Below are 14304 nucleotides of genomic sequence, written 5' to 3' on the forward strand. Positions count from 1 at the left end.
TGAACAGGTGCACATGGGGATTTTCTGCCAAGGAGGTGGGTCTGCCAGCAACAAAATTCTGGGTTTTTTTTTCTCCCAGTTCTAGCTAGTGGGACTGTGTTTGTTGGGTCCTTGACTTCAGCTCAAAAGCAAGTGTGGGTTTTAGGGGGCTGATCTAGTGAGACAGCTAAGCAAAAGCTGACCCACTTAGGCACACACCTGCACACATACACACATATAGAGGAATCTAGGGATAAACCAGGCGCCACCTTGCAGGACCTCAGTCCTGCTCCTATATTTTGTAGTTGTAGAAGTGGGGAGTAGGAGAGAAAAGGTGCATGGTTTTCTGTATTTTGCTTTCAAATAGAGCAGCAAATTCTTAACCACAGTAGGAAGGCTTCCATTAATAATGCTTTTCTGAGTGATTTGTGACTTCCTTGAGTACACACAAAAATAGAGTATTTTTTTTTGTATTTATGTGTACATACAAAATATACTAAAATGTAGACATACTTATATTTTCAATAAGAAATAAGAGTATTTCTCTGATTCTTAAATTCTGTCCAGTGGTATCAGATTACAAACGAGAAGATTGAAGCTGCAAGATTTAGCCCCATATGCCATTTCCTCGAAAATCCTGGTGGTGTAGTGGTTAAGAGCTATGGCTGCTAACCAAAAGGTCCGCAGTTCAAATCCACCAGGCGCTCCTTGAAAATTCTATGGGGCAGTTCTACTGTGTCCTAGAGGGTCACTATAAGTTGGAATAGACTCGATGGCAAAGGATTTGGTTTGGGTTTGGCCATCTCCTCCACCTCCTGCCAAACCCCTGCCTTGCCACAGTAGCTAAAGAGCCACTGGCCCACCACTGTCTTGGCTCTGCCCCGCTTCCACCCACTGGCTCCCACCATGCCGTCATTTTTCTTCTTTTCTTTTTTGTATCTCTTCTGTCTTTTCTTTGTCCCTCTCACTTAGCCCCGTGTGTCATCTCCCCTCCCTTTTAACTTGCCCCCGGGTCTGCCCCATCCCCACTCACCAACCCCTACCCCCATCATCTTTTTTCTCACTCTTCCTTTTCTTTCTACTTCCCACCTAGTCCCAGATGCCACCTCGATCCCTTCCCATCAACCCCCTCTGCACCACTGGATACAGAGTCACCAGCAGGCTGCTCCCCTGGATCTGCCCCTCCCCCACCTGCTGGCTTAGTAACCAAATGAGGGTTCTTGTCCTGTCCTACTAGCAGATCAAATTAAGACAGGTGCCACACCACCAGTTGCAAGGGAAACAGAAAGTGACAATTTATTGTTTGCGCGAACAAAGAACAACATGGGACCATGCGCTCCCTGCCCCAGGGGAACTTGGAGCTTTTATGCCCTCCAGTCCCCAAGAGCAGGGATTGGCACCCAAAATCCAATACCCTCCTATGGCCATATTTGGAGATCCAGGTGCTGGGTCATGTTGTAAAGGAAGGGAAGTTTCACTTTACAAACAGGCTTCGGTGCAGCTGTGTCCTGGAGAACATCTGCCTCTCTGGCAAAGTTCAAATCAGGGATCAAGTTCAGGGCCACGGCTCTTCAGGTCCTGTGCATGCACCAAGATCCTGGTTTGAGCATATGTAGGATTCTGGTGCCAAATTCAAACCACAGTTAGGGCTGAGGCGTGGTCGGGCCAAGCCGCAGTGAAAAACCACAGCTTGGTGGGCTTTGAGGGAGGGGGAATCTGGCAGAACAGTGGGAGCCTTGGCAGTGACTTCAGCTTCACCACACCACCATTTTTTTTTTTCTTGAATACTTTTTTCCTTTCTTTTCTTCTCCTCTACCATTTAGGCCAGTATGTCACATCCCCTCCCTTTCTACCAGCAACTGGGTACCAACCCCCCCCCCGCCACTTGCCAGCCCTGATAATGCCACCTTTTTTTTTTTCATTTTTCCTTTTATCTCTTTTTTTCCTGTTCTTTCTGCCTGCCACCTAGCCCTGTACTCCACTTTCCTTCCTTCCTGCTGGTCTGTACTGTGCCACCATAGCTAGAGACTCGCTGACATACCCATCAACTGCTGCCCCAGATCTGCCCACCCCTACCCACCAGCCCCTACCACGCTTCCATTTTTTTTCTTTCTTTGTTCTTTTTCCTTTTTTTTCTTTCTCCCTCCCACTTAGACCCATACGTCACCTCCCCTCCCTTTCTTCCAGCCCCTAGGTCCAACCCACCTCCACTCACTAGCCCCCAATGTGTCACCATTTTTTAATATCATTTAATTTTTTTCTTTTTCTTCTTTCTTCCTCCCCCCCTAACCCCACAGGCCACCCTAGCCTGCCCTTATTGCTAGCCCCCACCACACCACCATGGTTATAGAGCTACTGGCCCAATACAGCCCTGAACACACTCCACCCCTACTCACCAGCTTCTGCCACGTGGTCATTTTTTTTTCTTTCTTTTCTTTTTTCCTTTCTCCTTCCCACCTAGCCCTGTACATCACCTCCCCTCCCTTCCCACCAGCAACTGGTCCTGCCCTGCTCCCACTCACTGGCCCCCACAGCATTGCCATTTCATTTTCTCCTTTATTTTTTTTCTCTTTCTTCCTGTTCTTTCTCCCTCCTACCTGGCCCAGGACATCACTGCCCCCTTCCTTCCAGCCCCTGTCACTGCCCTGGGGCCACCCCACCTCCATCAGCCTGTCCACAGCATGCCACCATTTACTTTTCTTTCTTTTTCTTTCTCTCTCCCACCTAGTGCCATGTATCACCTCCCCTCCTCCCTTCCCTCTGGCCCCCAGTGCCACCCCACCCTCACTCACTGGCCTCTACTGCACCACCATTTTTTTTTCCTTTTTTCTCTTTTTTTCCTTTCTTACTTTTCCTTCTCCCTCCCACCTAGCTCTGTATGCCACGTCCCCACCTTCCTACCAGCACCTGTCATGCCACTGTAGATACAGTGCCACCACTGCCTCAGCCCACTGCTCCCCAGGTCCAGCCCATCCCACCCACTGGTACAAACCACACAGCCATTTATTTTATTTTTTTCTCATTTACCTATTTTTAATATTTTATTTTTTCCTTTCTTTTCTTTCTCCCTACCACCTGGCCTATACACCACCACCCTCCCATTCCACTGGCCCATGGGTCTCTCCTACACCAAGCTGCCAACTACTGCCTACTGCACCTTTTTTTAATTTCTTTTATTTTTCTTTCTCTATCTTTTCTTTCCTATCTACCTCCCCCTTAGTCTCATACACCACCTCACCTCCTAGGCTAGTGTCCCAAGCACTCAAGCTAGTTGCACTGGGTTTGCACTGCCCATCCCCTCCTATCACTTGCCCAGCTGCTGAAACATGGGAAGCAAGCCCCTACTGCTCCCTATACGACAATCTCACCCATCTGGCAAGGGGCTCTGAACACTCCCATACCGATGGACCAATATCAGGAGGCAGACAGAGCCCACTCACTTCTCCCTCAGCCACTTCACAAAACCAATGAACAGTGAAGCAGCCTCACCCTTCCTGCTGTTGCCTTGATGACCCACAAAAAGTGGCAAGAGCTAGTATGCCCACAGACAAGCAAGTAGCAAAGCACATCAGGCCCACCTTCCCTGGCACACCAAAACAAAACAAAAAAGAAGGATGAAAAAAATGAACATACAATCAATATATAAAGAAAATAATACCTTACTATATTAGAGAGACACCAGGTAAAAACACATAAAAACAGGAAAGGATGGCTCCAGCTAGTGACCAAAACAAAGAATTGGCTAACATTTTGGTAGAAGAAAAGGCAGTGGAACTACCTGATAGAGAATTCAAAAGCCTTATTTTTAGGATTATCCAAGAGATTAAGAAAGCGATCAAGGAAAATGCAGACAAAATCAAGGAAAAAACAGACAAAATCATGGAAAACACACACGCAAAAACAATGAAAACAGCAAAATATAGGAAAACACTGACAAAGCAATAGAAGAATTCAGGAAAATAATACAGGAAGATAATGTCAAAGTAAATAAACAATTAGAAATCATACAAATATAAAAATTAAAAAAGGAGCAACTAGAAATCTGAAATATAAACAACAAAATTTCAGCAATGGGCAACTCAACAGAAGGTTTTAGGAGCAAATTTGAAATGATGGAAGACAGAATCAATGAGATTGAAGACAAATTCATGGACCCCACTTTGAGGAAAAATGAGAAAAAAGAATGAAGAAAACCTAAGAATTACGTGAGACACAATCAAGAGCAAAAAAATTGTGTGAGATTGGAGTTCCAGAACAGAGGAAGAAAATGGAAAACACAGAGAAGATTGTCAAGGATTTGCTTGCAGAAAGTTTTGCAAGTATCGTGAAAGACAAAATGCTGACTACCCAAGAGGCTCGACAAACCCCATATAGGATAGACCCCAAAAGGAAGTCATCAAGACATATCACAATCAAACTTGGTAAAACCAAAGACAGAGAAATAACCCTGAGAGCACTCAAGAAAAAACACAAAGTCATGTACAAAACAGAAACAATAAGACTAAGCTCTGATTATTTCTCAAAAACTATGCAGACAAAGATGCAATGGGTTGCTATATATAAAACCTTGAAAGAAAAAAAGCTGCTAACCAAGAATAATATATCCTGCAAAACTCTCTCTCAAATACAATGATGAAATTAGAATATAAACAGGTAAACAGAAATTAAAAGAATTTGTAAAAACTAAATCAAACTTACAAGAAATATTAAAGGGAGTCCTTAGGTTAGAGAAACAACATCAGACAAAAACTGGAGGCCAGAACATGGGACAGCATCAGCTAGATACCAATCCAGGTAAAGAACTCTCAATAATATAACAAAGCCAAAAGGTTTAAAGCAGGGAAACACATGTCAATCGGTAAATGACAACAATGGTAAAACAATAAAAGAAAGAATAAATGGTATATGTATGGAAATTTCAAGTGGAGATGAAGTCAAGGTGATATCAAGTAATAAACCAAAAAACCAAACTCATTACTGTTGAGTCAATTCTGACTCATAGGGACTCTATAGGGCAGAGTAGAACTGCCCCATAGTATTTCCAAGGAACACCTAGTGGATGTGAACTGCCGACCTTTTGGTTAGCAGCCGTAGCTCTTAACCACTACTCCACTAGTGTTCCCCAAGTAATAAAAGACTGGTTCAAATTTAGGAATCTAAGGCAAAATTTGCAGGTAACCGCAAAGAGAGAAAACAAACCTACTCATCAAAAGAAAAAAAAAAAAAAATGAATACTCAATAAGAAAAAATTCTTCAATGATCAAAGAAAAGAAAACCCACAAACGAAAAGAACTCAGCATAGGAAAGTAAGAGGAGCAAACAAAACATCACCACCACAAAAAAAGAAAATACAGTAATATGACAGTTTAAAACTCATATCTATCGATAATCACACTGAATGTAAACAGCTTAAATACACCCACCCTAAAGAGACAGAGAGTGGCAGAACGGATAAACAAAACAAGACCCATCAATATGCAGTCTACAAAAGACACACCTTAGATGAATAGACATAAATATATTAAGATGAAAAAAAGTATATCAAGCAAACGGTAACCAAAAAAAGGTCAGGAGTGGCAATACCAATCTCAGACAAAATAGGCTTTAAAGCAAACTCAACTCTAAAAAACAAGGACATTATATAATGATTAAAGGGACAATTCACCAAGAAGATATAACCTTAATAAATATTTATGTACCCAATGACAGGGTTACAAAATACATAAAACAAATTCTAAAACCACTAAAAAGAGAAAAAACAGTTCTGCAATAAAAGTAGGAGACTTCAACACACCACTCTCAGCAAAGGACAGAACATCCAGAAAGAAACTCAACAAAGAGAAGATCTAAAGGCCACAATCAACCCACTTGACCTCATAAATGTATATAGAACCCACCATCCAACAAAAGGATAGTATACATTCTTTTCCAATGCACACAGACATCCTCCAGAATAGACCACATTTCAGGCCACAAAGAAACCCTCAATGAAATTCAAAACATCAAAATAATGCAAAGCTTTCTCTCTGATCATGACACCATAACAGTAAAAACCCAAAAATAGCAAAAGCAAGGGAAAAAAATCGAATACATAGAAACTGAATAACACTTTGCTCAGAAACAACTGGGTAATAGTAGAAACCAAAGAGGGAATCAAAAAATTCCTAGAATCAAATGAGAATGAAAAACACATCGTGCAAAAACCTTTGGGACACAGCAAAAGAAGTGCTCAGATGGCAATTCATAGCAAAAATATACACATCAAAAAAGAAGAATGGGCCAATATCAAAACATTAGCCCTACACCTCAAACAAATAGGAAGAGAACAGCTAAAGAAGCCCACAGGTGCCAGAAGAAAGGAAATAATAAATAATGAAGCAGAAAAAAATGAAACAGAGAACAGAAAAACAATAGAAACAATCCACAAGACAAAAAGTTGGTTCAACAAAATCAACAAACCATTGGCCAAACTGACAAAAGAAAAACAGGAGAGGAAGGAAATAACCTAAATAACAAATGAGATGGGGGACATTACAACAGACCCAACTGAAATAAAAGGGATCATAAAAGAATACTTTGAAATATTGTACTTCAACAAATTTGAGAAACTAGAGGAAATGAACAAATTTCTAGAAACACAATACTTACCTAAAAAAAACACAAACCAACATAGAGAATCTGACAGACCCATAATTTAAAAGAAAAGACAAAAACTCCTGAAAACAACAACAAAAATACACTGGCCTGAATGGCTTCACTGGAGAATTCTACCAAACATTCAGAGAAGAGCTCACACCAGTACTACTCCAACTATTCAGAGCACATAAAAGGAAGGAATACTCCCTAATTCATTCTATGAAGCCAGTATGATGCCAGAAAGACATCAAAGTATCAAAGCCAGAAAAAGATTACAAAAAAAGAAAACTGCAGACAAATATCCCTCACGAACATAGATGCAAAATTTCTCAACAAAATTCTAGCCAATAGAACTGAGCATCATATCAAAAAACAATACACCACGGCCAAGTAGGATTCATACCAGGTATGCAAGCGTAGTTCCATATTAGAAAATCGATGTAATCCTTCACAAAAATAGAACAGAAGAATCACATGATCATTTCAATCAATATGGAAAGGCATTTGTTAAAGTCCAACACCTATTGCTCATAAAATTTCTCAATAAAATAGGAATAGAAGGGTAATTCCTCAACATAAAAAAGGGTATCTATACAAAACCGAGGAGCTACGGTGGTGCAGTGGTTAGGAGCTACGGCTGCTAACCAAAAGGTCAGCAGTTTGAAGCCACCAGGCACTCTTTGGAAACCCCATGGGGCAGTTCTACTCTGTCCTATAGGGTTGCTTTGAGTCAGAATAGACTCAAAGGCAATGGGTTCGGTTTTTGGTTTTATACAAAAGCAACAGTCAACATCATTCCCAATGGGGAGAGGCTGAAATCATTCCCCCTGAGAATGGGAACAAGACAAGGATACCCTTTATCACCACTCCTATTTAACATAGGGTTTGAAGTCCTAGCTACAGCAATAAGGCACTAAAAAATACATAAATAAAGGGCATCTCTATTGAAAAGAAAGAAGTAAAACTATCCCTATTCCAGATGATATGATTTATTATACATAAAGAACCCCAAAGATTCCACAAGAAAACTGCTGGAACTAATAGAAAGATACAGCAGAGCAGCAGGATACAAGATCAACACACAAAAATCAGTTGGATTCCTTTACACCAACAAAAAGAACTTCAAAAAGGAAATCAGGAAAACAATACCATTTATAAGAGCCTCTAAAAAGGTAGCATATTTAGGAATAAATCTAACCAGGGACATAAAAGTCCTGTACAAAGAAAACTACAAAAAAACTATTGCAAGAAATCAAAACAGACCTACATAAATGGAAAAGCGTACTTTGCTCACGGATAGGAAGACTCAACATTGTGAAAATGTCAATTCTACCCAAAGCGATCTACAGATACAGTGCAATCCTGATCCAAATACCACCAGCATTCTTCAGTGAGATGGAAAAACTATTCACCAACTTTCCATGGAAAGGAAAAAGGCCCAGATAAGAAAAGCATTGTAGGAAAAAAAAGAATAAAGTGGGAGGCCCCACAATCCCTCATCCCAGAATCTTGTATGCACCCACGGTAGTCAAAACAGCCTGTACTGGTACAACAACAGACACACAGACCAATGGAATAGAATCGAGAACCCAGATGCAACTCCAGCCACCTATGATCAGCTGATCTTTGACGAAGGACCGAAGTCCATTAAATGGGGAAAAAGACAGTCTTTTTTAACAAATGGTACTAGCAAAATTGGATGTCCATCTGTAAAAAAATAAAACAGGACCCATACGTCACACCAAACACAAAACCTAATTCAATGGTTATGTCACATTAATTTTAGTAAGTTATCTAATCATTTCCATTTTTTAAACAGTTACCTAATTTTTAATTTTTATTTTCTTTTTGACTTGGAATATTTCATTGATTTTGGTGTTTGTATTTATAACTTGTTAGGAATTTCTAGTTTTATTTCAAGGTGATGAGAGAACGTGTCCTTTACAATTTCTACTCTTGGAAATGTGCTGAGATTTTTTTTTCTGTCTAGTTTCTATGATAAATTTAATGTTCGTTTAACAAGAATATATGTTCTCTGCTTTAGAGAAAAAAGAAAAGTACCTATTAATTTAATCGTATCAATGGGTTCATTCAAATTCCCTGTATCCAGATTTATTTTTTTGCCTAATTGATCTGAGAAAGACGGTCTGGTATGTTAAAATCACTCACTATAATTCTTTTCAGTTATTTTCTTGTATTGCTAATTGTTTCACTTCATATATTTGTAGTCTATGCTATCTTAATTTTTCAAAAAAGTTTTTATTTGTAAATAAAGTACAGACAATAGCACACGACGAATCTTTATACAGGTACATTTCAGTAGACTCGTCTTCTCACTCCTGGCCAAGGAGCTTCTCTAATTGATGGTTTATATTTTGCAGATGATTTTCACCTCCCAAAAGGCCTTTTGCTTTTAATAACAGAGCTGGACGGCTGGATGAATCATACGTTTCCTTGGCTTCTGGTTCTTTTTCTCGGACATCTGAATAATCCTGATGAAGCCGCTTTAAATTAGATAAGAAATACGCTGCGTTCTTCAGGGAAGATTTTCTCTCCTTAAGTTCATCATATTTTGTTTGTAGCTGTTTCGGTGGTGGTTCTAACGGAAGTAGTTCATCCTGGGTTTCAATCAAACGTTGCCTTTTCTTTTTGATACCTGAAATCATCTTAGCATTCTTCCTTTTCAGATTTTTCAACATCTGAACTTTTTTTATTCATTTTGATGAGTTCTTCTTTAATATTAGAATAAAATTTGTTGATGGCTTCCTTACACACTCTAGATTCTATTCTTTGTTTATGTTCTGAGAGGGCTTTCTCAAATGCAGACAAAACAACATCAAACTGGGCATTAAAAGGCCTTATTTGTTTTAGGAGTGACCGATTTAGCTGGTTTCTCTGAAAGCTCTGAAGATGCCGTAGCTGGAATAGCTTCATGTTGTTGTCTACTTTTCTCAGCTGGCTTATCGCTTGTTGTCGTATCACTTTTTTCAGTGCTTCCAGATACATCAATAACGTGCGCTAGTTTCCCTCCTAGCTTTTTTGCACAGTTTTTTACAGATTCACATTCGCTTGCTTCATTTTCAGAAGTGTTCAAACTTCTTCCTGTTTCTTTTCCTTGAGGAGTTGAAGGGATAGACGATCCACACTCTTCAGAGAATTCTTTTTCATCAGCATATGTAGCAGTGCCGTGTAAAGGAGGGGCAAAGTCTCATAAGGTTCTTCATCTTATGATTTTTATCAATATTATCAATGATCTTAAGCATTCATCTTAATAAATGTTTTCACTTTGAAATTTTCTCTGGTATTAATATTGCTTCCTTTGCTGCTTTCTGTTTTCCTAATATATCTTTTCCATATTTTTATTTTTAGCCATTCTGCATAACCTTTTTTTTTTTTTTTTCCAAATTCGGTGTCTTGTAAACAATATACAGTCATTTTCCCAAGCATCTATTAGATCCAGGGTAAATAAAAACAAACAACATAGAATGAAAACCAAACAATATAAGAAGCCCTTAGAGACTCAAGCTACAGAAGTATATTGTTAGATGTCACTGAGTCAGTTCTACTGAATAGTACTTATCAAAAATTAATGGTAGAATATCTCTTATAAATATAGAAACACACCAGCATCCCCTTTTACCTCTGAAACTGAATATTGTTATATATTTTATCCTAAATAACTATCATCTCTATTTTCTTATCTTTTACATCAACTAATAACATTATACCAAAAAGAATTAGTTGATGTTCAACCATTTCAAGAGGTGGCATATGATCAGGAACCGATGGTACTGAAGGAAGAAGTCCAAGCTGCTCTGAAGGCATTGGCAAAAAACACGCCTACAGGAATTGATGGAATATCAACTGAGATGTCTCAACAAACAGATGGAGCACTGGAGGCACTCACTCGTTTATGCCAAGAAATATGGAAGACAGCTTCCTGGCCAACTGACTGGAAGAGATCCATATTTATGCCTATTCCCAAGAAAGGTGATCCAATCGAACATGGAAATTATAGAACAACATCATCAATAACAAAACATCACGCAAGCAAAAATTTGCTGAAGATCTTTCAAAAACGGCTGCAGTATATCAACAGGGAACTGCCAGAAATTCACGCCAGTTTCAGAAGAGGATGTGAAACCAAGGATATCATTGCCGATGTCAGATGGACCCTGGCTGAAAGCAGAGAATACCAGAAGGATGTTTACCTGTGTTTTATTGACAATGCAAAGGCATTCAACTGTGCAGATTGTAACTAATTATAGATAACATTGCAAGAATGGGAATTCTAGAACACTTAATTGTGCTCATGAGGAACCTTTACATAGATCAAGAGGCAGTTGTTTGGACACAACAAGGGGATACTGATTGGTTTAAACTCAGGAAAGATGTGCATCAGGGTTGTATTCTTTCACCATACCTATTCAATCTGTATGCTGAGCAAATAATCCAAGAAGCTGGCCTATATGAAGAAGAATGGGGCATCAGGATTGGAGGAAGACTCATTAACAACCTGCGTTATGCAGATGACACAACCTTGCTTGCTGAAAGTGAAAAGGACTTGAAGCACTTACTAATGGAGATCAAAGATCACAGCCTTCAGTATGGATTGCATCTCAACATAAAGAAAACAAAAGTCTTCACAACTGGACCAATGAACAACATCATGATAAACGGAGAAAATATTGAAGTTTCAAGGCTTTCGTTTTACTTGGATCCACAATCAACAGCCATGGAAGCAGCAATCAAGAACTCAAAAGACACGTTGCACTGGGTAAATCTGCTGCAAAGGACCTCTTTAAAGTGTTGAAGAGCAAAGATGTCACCTTGAAGACTAAGGTGCGCCTGACCCAAGCCATGGTATTGTCAATCACATCATATGCATGTGAAAGCTGGACAATGAATAAGGAAGACCGAAGAATTGACATCTTTGAATTGTGGTGCTGGTGAAGAATATTGAATATACCATGGACTGCCAAAAGAACAAACACATCTGTCTTAGAAGAAGTACAACCAGAATTCTCCTTAGAAGGAAGAATGGCAAGACTGTGTCTTACATACTTTGGACATGTTGTCAGGAAGGATCAGTCCCTGGAGAAGGACGTCATGCTTGGCAGAGTACAGGGTCAGCAGAAAAGAGGAAGACCCTCAACCAGATGGATTGACACAGTGGCTGCAACAATGAGCTCAAGCATAACAATGATTGTAAGGATGGCGCAGTACTAGGCAGTGTTTTGTTCTGTTGTGCATAGGGTCGCTATGAGTCGGAACTGACTTGACGGCACTTAACAACAACAACATTAATATGGCAGGAGCGGTAAGTTTTGTGCTCCACCCGCTGTTCCTTTGGCAGCCTGGCATCTTTGAACTGTTGTCTCTCTCTAAAGAAAGCTAGAGCCTCTCCTCCTCCTCCACCTGGGCCAAAAGGAATATGATATTACCTGACTTAAACAGAGTCTAGACCAGCAGAACTCTCTCTAGGCACTACCTTCCTTTCTTATGAGAAAGGATAATAACAGAGCCTAGGAATAAAAGTTGGAGATGTAATTAAATAACTTTAGAAAGAGTCCAGAATCTTACCAAAGATTTGATCTTGGCTAAATTATTTAACATCTCTGTGCTGTATTTTCTTCATTTGTTAAGCACAGATAATAAGGTCTACCATAGAATTTTTTGAGGCTTGTTCTTGTCATTAGGTGCCATTGAGTCAATTGCAACTCATAGCAACACTATGTACAACAGAATGAAACACTGCCATGTCCTGTGCCATCCTCACAATCGTTGTTATGCTTAAACCTGTTGTTGCAGCCACTGTGTCAATCCATCTCATTGAGACTCTTCCTCTTTTTCTCTGACCCTCTACTTTACAGCATAATGTCCTTCTCCAGGGACTGATGCCTCCTCATAACACGTCCAAAGTGTGTGAGACGTAATCTCGCCATCTTTGTTTCTAAGGAGCATTCTGGTCATACTTCTTCCAAGACAGGTTTGTTCATTTACATGTGAAAAATCTATCAAATTTGGTACAATGGCTAGCACTTCATCAGCATTACATAGCTAGATATTTTTAGTCATTCTTCATCTATGCTGTTTATTCCATGTTCCTCGTATATACTAATGGTTTTCTGGATTTGACTGGAGAAGTACTTTCTCCCATGCTTTCCTTTGTTCTTTTCTTTTGTCACTCTTTTTTTTTCTATTTTTAAGTTAATCACTCATTAGCTCAGAGAAAAGTGCTAAGAGTTTAGAAAGGAAGGATTTAAGAATATATATTTGTATCAAACACACACACAAACACCAGTCACCACAACCAAAATGGCATTGTCATTGGCTTGGGGGGGTCAATGCAAGTCCTGTTCACTTATCAGCTCAACCACTTTCTATCTGTATAGCTGTTAGATTTTTTTTTAATCTCTACTAAAAATACAAGACTGTAATTCTTATTTTATAAGGCTTTAATGGGATTTAAATGAAGTAATTTGTGTAAGAGTGTGCACAGAGTAGGAACTCTGCAATATTTAATTCCTTCTTTCTCTTTCTTCCCTCGATGCTCAGTAAATAAAAGTCACTTAAATGGGCTCGCGTCGACACTCATTACGGATAACGTGCACTATTTTCTGAAGTAGGATGTACTAGGTTATATCTTTTTTTTTTTTTTTTTAGCAATAATGTCTATCACAAAAGCCTTACTTAAATATAGAAGTGCTAACTACCTCAACTGAAGGCACTATGAAATCCTGTTAACTGCAACTAGCCAACGTTCCTCACCACCAAGGGTGTATGCCTGGAATTCCACAGTCTCTTTATTTTTGGTTTTGATGTCTATTAAGTCATTGTTGCTCACACAAGAAATACTACTAGATATGTATTCACACCTTCCCTAGAGTATGAGAATGGATGAAATTTAAAAGCAGGTTTTTAGCTTTTACGTTTAGGAACTTGCATGGGGAAAGAAATAGAAGAAGAAGGAATGCTGTGGCTACTGAATTCCAGGGGCAGGGTCGGGGTGAGGTGGAATGGCAAGAGGAGCCGCAGAAGAGAAAGGAGAGTATATTGAAGACAAAGAAAATACTATCTCATAAATGTGCCAGATTCGATCTTTAATCCCAGTGCAGGAGTAACCTCCACTCTGTGTTTAAGAAGTCAAAGTGGGTTTCATCCCAGAGAGAGACGAGCACATTTTCTTACCTGTCTCCTTGCTGCTACTTCAGCTTTAGAAACTGTTGACCCAAAAAAGGACTCCTCTAGTTCTTTAACCCTTTTCTCATCTAGAATTCTGGGTGCATCTAGAAGAACTCTGAGCGCATCCATGTGGAACTGACTTCAGGGAAGATGGGACTAAAATATATGATTGGTTCAGAAGTTCTCAAATGAAAGGTGAAATTGCTCACAGTTTCAACTAGTGACTAGATCTCCAAGAACTGAAAAGGTAAAGAGGAAAAAAGAAAATTTTTCCATTAAAACAATTATCACAAAAGACAACAAAACAAGGCATTTTGAGTGAGATTCTTTTAGGACGTGCCCACAAATCCTACCATGACATATGTGTTATTGGGAGAGATGTGTGGGTTGTCAAAAGTCCAGGTAAAGAAGTCAAATTTGAAGTAATCAACAGTAAGAGAGAAAAACCCTTCTTAAGATTTCAGATGTATACATGAATTGCTCTGTCCTTTTTCAAGTTTAAAT

The 14304-nt window shown here is 39.4% G+C and overlaps 1 pseudogene; it reads right to left on the reverse strand.

Annotated features, from left to right (window-relative positions):
- Positions 1-8948: 8948 nt before the first annotated feature.
- On the reverse strand, positions 8949-13929 carry LOC126067360 (centromere protein U-like; annotated as a pseudogene).
- Between the last annotated feature and the right edge of the window lie 375 nt (positions 13930-14304).

Source organism: Elephas maximus, chromosome 25, assembly GCF_024166365.1.
Source record: "Elephas maximus indicus isolate mEleMax1 chromosome 25, mEleMax1 primary haplotype, whole genome shotgun sequence".
Taxonomy (NCBI): Eukaryota; Metazoa; Chordata; class Mammalia; order Proboscidea; family Elephantidae; genus Elephas; species Elephas maximus.